General features: G+C 50.5%; 1 long non-coding RNA gene across 1 annotated transcript; it reads left to right on the plus strand.

Annotated features, from left to right (window-relative positions):
* The first annotated feature begins 854 nt into the window (after positions 1 to 854).
* LOC146895451 (uncharacterized) lies at positions 855 to 4,434 on the plus strand. The gene is made up of 2 exons (XR_014999077.2): positions 855 to 3,195; positions 3,812 to 4,434. It is a non-coding gene; the product is annotated as an uncharacterized LOC146895451 (long non-coding RNA).
* Positions 4,435 to 5,822: the final 1,388 nt, after the last annotated feature.

The raw sequence follows: 5,822 nt of genomic DNA on the forward strand, positions 1-5,822 counted from the left end.
GAGGTTAGATGTAGTTAAATCAACTCCATACACAGAGCAAGAAAACCCAGAGTGCAGGAGCAGAGAACAGAAACCCAGGGAGCTTCCAGTGGCTGACAAACAGCATGGCTTGCCCAGGCATCCGCCCACTCTGCCGCTCTGCCTCTGCATGCTGCTTACTGGTCGCTGCCTGGGGATTGCAGCTCCAACCCGATGTGGGGCTCGTGCCACAGATGCGTGGTCATGCCACTCAGCCGACCAAGATGCGCTGCATCTTCAGGGACAAAGGGTCATCCCAGGGAGTTTTCAGCGGCAGGCAACAGCACTTCTAATCGTGCTCCAGCTCTCATGCCGCAAACTCCGTTATCACGGGTTTTATATATATATATAATATCGTTCAGGCAAAAGCTAATCTGTCCAGGCTGTGGGAGGACTAAACCTCCAGCCCGGAAGGTGTAAAGTCCAAACCCACATGGCACCAAGTGATGATTTAGAGATGGACACTTATAAAAAAAAAAAAAAAGAAAGAAAGAAAGAAAAGAAAAGAAATCCCACACTAGCTCAGAACTAAGAAATAGACCGGTGTTCATTAAGGGGTAAAACTTACAAAGTCAGGATCCTCTGCTTGAGCGATGGATGGAGATCAGATCCAAAGCAAACCGAACAGCAAATGGTGCCCAGGGGGAAGCAGAGAGGAAGGGGCTGGATGCACTCCTGCATCCAGATAAACAGTCTATGAGGCCATGCCCCAGTAGGGGAGGGAACAGGAAAGATGGTTGTGGGGTTTAGGGCAGGACTGGAGGCTAAAGTAATTTGGGAGTTTTCTAGAAACAGTAAGTGAAAAAACCTGGACTCATAAAGGCCCAAGAAGAGAGAGAGAGAGAGAGAGAGAGAGAGAGAGAGAGAGAGAGAGAGAGAGGAGTGTCTCAGAAGGTCTGAGAAGTGGTGGGTAAATTATACCATAATTGGCCTGGACAAGGTGATCTTGAGAGCCTCCTGAGTGAGTTTAGCTGCTGCTGCCAGAGCTCTTAGACATGGTTGCCATCCACAGACAGTGAGGTTCGGCTGTTTGGATAAAAAGATGACAGCCCGATTCAAAGGCCCAGCCTGTTGGGTTAGAATTCTGGAGGCCACTCCTAACTTCTCATCTGTATAGAATCATCATCATTCATGGGGTCTGGAAGAGCAGGGGCTGTTAGAAGGGCATCTCACAGTAGAGAGAAGTGGCGGCGGACGATGGCCATGTGGATGAGAGGCCCTATGGGGGTCTTTTTGGCTGTCTGTTACAGAGACTTGGCTGTAATGGCAAAGTTAGGGATCCAGTGGTGGAAGAACCCTAGCAGGCCCCGAAATGAGAAGATCTGACCCCCTGTGGTTGGGGGCTGTAAATCCCACAGGGCCTGGACCCTGTCAGAGGTAAGGGTCTTAGACCCTGGGCTAAGTTGAACACCCAGATATACCACTGTAGGAGAACACAGGGATCCAAAGAGGTTCAGGAGCGCAGACGTGACCTGTTGGCACAGAGACAATGTAGGACTGCAGAGAAGGAAATCATGAACACATTGGAGAAGCATGCTAGGACATGGGTCAAAGTTTGAGAGATCCCGAGCCAGAGCTTGGCCAAAGAGATCGGGGCTGTCCCAAAAACCCTGAGGGAGAACAGTCCACGTAAGCAGTCTGGAGGACCGGAAGTCAGGGTCCTCCCAGGTGAAGGCAAAGAGGAAGTATGAGTCGGGGTGTAAAGGGACAGTAAAGAAGGCATCTTTTAGGTCCAGAACAGTAAAGTAGGAGGTGGTAGGAGGGACGTTAGACAGGAGATTGTATGGGTTGTTGACCAGTGGGTGAACTGGAATAACTGCCTCATTTATGAGGTGGAGGTCTTGAACCAAGTGGTAAGTACCAGAGGGCTTATGCACGCACGATTGGAGAGTGGCAGGGTGAGCTGACAGGAATCAGAAGTCCTTGAGATAGGAGATGGGTGATAACAGGCTTAAGGCCTCGGCAGTGGGTTTTAGAAATAGGTAACTGGGGTCTAGAAGGGAAGGACGAAGGGTCTTTGAGGTGAACTAGGACTGGCTGGTGGTGAGTAGCAACCACAGGAGGAGAGATACTTGGGGATCTACTGGATCAGGGAGAGTAGGGACAGAGCAGTCTGGGATAGGAACCTGTGAGGCTGTTAAAGTGAGAAGAAAGTGTGACACAGGAGAGTGTGTGAGGGCCAAAGTGAGTGTGGCCCTGAAGCAGCTGAGACTATCTCAACCAAGTAGAGGGGCAGGGCAAGCAGGTATGAGTAGGAAAGAATGAGAGAAGAATCACCCTACAAGAACGCAGGGCGGTGACAGTTTTAAGTGGGAGGAAGGGGTCCTGTCTACCATCATGACTGAAATTGGTGAGGGGAACATAGGGCCCAAGTGAGATGTTAAAACAGAGTAGGTAGCTCCCGTGTCCAAAAGAAAGGCAATGGACTTACCCTCTCTACCTGTAGCGTTACCCTAGGCTCAGATTGGGCTATGGGAGTCACCAAGTCTGGCAAGGCCAAGCAGTTCGAAGGCTGACACAGTCTCACTTGCCAATACTGGTGAGGCCAGACCTCCATGGCATAGCATAGAGCCCGCATAGGGACATTGTGATTTCCAGTGTTCAGGTTGCTGGCAGATAGGGCATGGCCTTGTAGGTGGAGGCCCAGGGTAATATCGTGCCAAATGACCATTTAGACCACAGTTTAGCAGCCTACTGGTGAGGTTGACTTAGGCTCAGCTCCTGTGGAATGGAGCCTCGTGGTTGACTTTCCTTGTCCCCCTTCTGGGGGTCCCGGTGGCCTCAGGGCAGCTGCTAGGGCTTGGGCTTGGAGCGTTGGCACCTGTTGCAGCCTTGTCTGTCGGGAGGACTCAGTTGCTTCTCCTTGGGCATTGAAAACTTTAAAGTCCATTTTCTGTGGCTCCTGCTGGGGAGCTTGGTTCCAGTCTAGTATATTGAACCATGATCTCTTGTAATCGGTTTTAAAAAATGGCTGGGTTTTCATTGGCTAGCTGTGTGATCTCTCAAAGTTTGTCAAAATTAACCCCTTTTTTTTTCTGAGACCATCTCCATACCCTGAAGGAGGCATCGGACCATGATATCCCACCTCTGTCGGCCATTTTGACCAGGTTTATAATCCCAGTATGGTTCTGTGGCTGCCATGGCTACTTCCCCCACAGAGACTGTACTGTCTACTAGGTGAGTCTGGTCTCTGGTCTGTGTTCTGTCTAGCTGCTGCCTGAATTCTACTTCGCTCTTCAGGAGAGAGAATAGAGGCCGGGATGACATAGAAATCATGGCCAGGTTAGATCATAGGCCTGGGGCAGATCGTGAAACTCCTCAATATAAACAGAAGGATTAGCAGAGAAAGAACCCAACTGCTTTTATATCTGAGAGAGATCAAGAAGAGAGAAGGGAACACGGATTTTAATAATGCCATTAGCTCCCACTACCTCCCTGAGAGGTAGAGAAGGGTAGTGTTATGGTGAACTCTGGTATGGGAGGAACAGGGGAGAATTGGGAGGGGTTAGACCAGTGTGTAGATGGGGTCCAATAAGTGGGTTGTGGCATGGGGGATAGAGAGATGTGGTAGGAGGGAGGGGAGGGGAGGGGAGGAAAGTGGGTAGGGAGAAAGATGACCTTGAACCTTGGATTTGGCTGGGGAGGGAGTAGGTAGGGGTGAGTAAGGGGAGAAATGTGGAGAATGTTGTTCCACAGGAGGGGGTTGGGTAGTTAGGGCTCGAGGATGTGGAGGGGGAGCCACTGTCTCTGGATGCAGGGTCACGGCAGAGCTTTTCTGGGTTCCAATTCTCAGATGGTCAGGAATCTGGAGGCGCTGAGACCCTGGCAACCAGAACCGGTGCTGTAAGACACTGGCTACCGAGGGAGGGACAAGAGCGCAGTGCCCAGAAACCATGGACGTCTGAGGAGAGTTCTGTCCATTTAATCCCAAGGCTACAAAATTTTTCCGAGGTCCTGGAGGATGGAAAGCTCAAGAGTTCCCTCTGGTGGCCATCGCGTCCCATTGTCAAGGTCGTGTTGAGGCCAAATCTTAGTGCGTAGAGAAATTAGCCCTTCGGGACAGATTGTATCAGACAGTTCCAATTTATAAGGATTTTGTAGGAGCCAGCCCAGGGGCGATAACGGATCTGGCTTCAAATTGCAAGAACTCATTTAAAAGTCTATGCCCAACTGTGGGACTCAAGTCTGTCACTGTCACTGCGTCCACCGGGACAACTCTTGAGCCAAAACGGGGTTGGGAAACATGAGTGGCAGACATCTCTGGTCCACACAGTTTTCACCTCAGCGAAACTCAGAAACACAGAAAACACCTCAGTCTGGCTTTGCCGCTTGGGTTGGACTTTCACGACACGATAGCAACTTCAACAGAAACCCTGAAAATCGACAAAAATAAACGCAAATGGGTCCTAGCATAAAGCGGAATAAAAAGGGGGGACTCACTGAGACAAAGCCAGTCTTAGCCTGGAAGCCAATTTTAGCCTGGCGAAGAGCGTGTGCGCGAGAAAGAAGGGCGTTTTCCAACACGTAGCCTGAGCCTGCAGGAAAAACAGCCCCCCCCCCCCCGGGGGCCCTCGAAAATGTTAGGAATATTTCTTAAAGCCAAGTCTCTCCACCAATGCAAATAATCCCAATCAGACCAAATCAGGCCAAATTAAAAGATATCCAGGTTTAATTGGATATCTGTGCTCAGGTGACCCCGAGGTGGGAACAGGAAGCCAACACCACTACCGAAAAGAAAGAAGGAAGACCACATGTTTATACTCTGGGGGGGGGGGGGGCAGTTTAAATAGCCTGTGGGAGTGGTCAAGGGGAGGGGTCAAGGTCTGGTGGACTTCCTTGACCTTCCTTGGGGAGGTGGGCTTCCAAAGATGAATGCTGGGGGCTGAAATGGGCCCCCCCAACTTAATACAGGGTTCCACATGTTCTCAGGTGACCCGCCTGTGGGTAGGAGGGAATGTGGAAAGAGCCTGGCCGAGTCACAAGCACCAATGTTATGGTTGAAGTAAAATGCTGCAGGTCCCTGAGTGGCGGCAGTGGGCAGCAGGCACAGGACCACAGCAGGCCACAGAAGAGCCAGTTCCCAGGCAGGGAGCTGCATGGGGGGTGAGAGACAGAGATGCACCACGTAGAGAAAGTGTGTATTTATTTAGTGGGTTATGGAAGGAAAAGGGGGTAAGGGGAGAAGGGGGAAGAGCAGAGAGAGGCAGAGAGAGGCACACACAGAGAGAGAAACAGAGAACAGTGAGAGTCGCCTCTTCAGGAGAGAGAAAGGGAAAGGGAGTAAGGGGCTGGGGTTGGAAGTGGAAGAAAGATCCACTTGCCTTGGTGGATTGGGGTTGGAGTGTACAGGGCTTGTCTCTTAAAGGGACAGGGCAGACCATTACAGAAGTAGAAAAAAAAACAACAAAACAAAACCGAAAGCCAATGGTAAGAGAGACAGGGAGGGGCTCGAGGCTCACATCTGATGCTGTCCATTCCACCCTCTACACATCCCATCCCAGAGGCCCCAGGCAGGCAGCACAGCTATGAATGAGTGATCAACACAAAATCATAAAGAGGGGCTGAAGATATTCATCACTGCTGACTCATGCAAAAAAAACCCCAGTTAGGTTCCTAGCTTCACATCAGTAAGCTCACAAACCACCTGGAACTTCAGCATCAGGGTGATCTGACACCTCCTTCTGGCTTCCATGGATACTGCACACACCCACATACTCCTCCCCACCAAAAGCACCTATTTTTTTAAATTAGTTAATCTTTTTTAAAAATCGCATGTTAGCCAGGCAATGGTGGTGGTACATGCC

Source organism: Myodes glareolus, chromosome 2, assembly GCF_982192425.1.
Source record: "Myodes glareolus chromosome 2, mMyoGla1.1, whole genome shotgun sequence".
NCBI lineage: Eukaryota > Metazoa > Chordata > Mammalia > Rodentia > Cricetidae > Myodes > Myodes glareolus.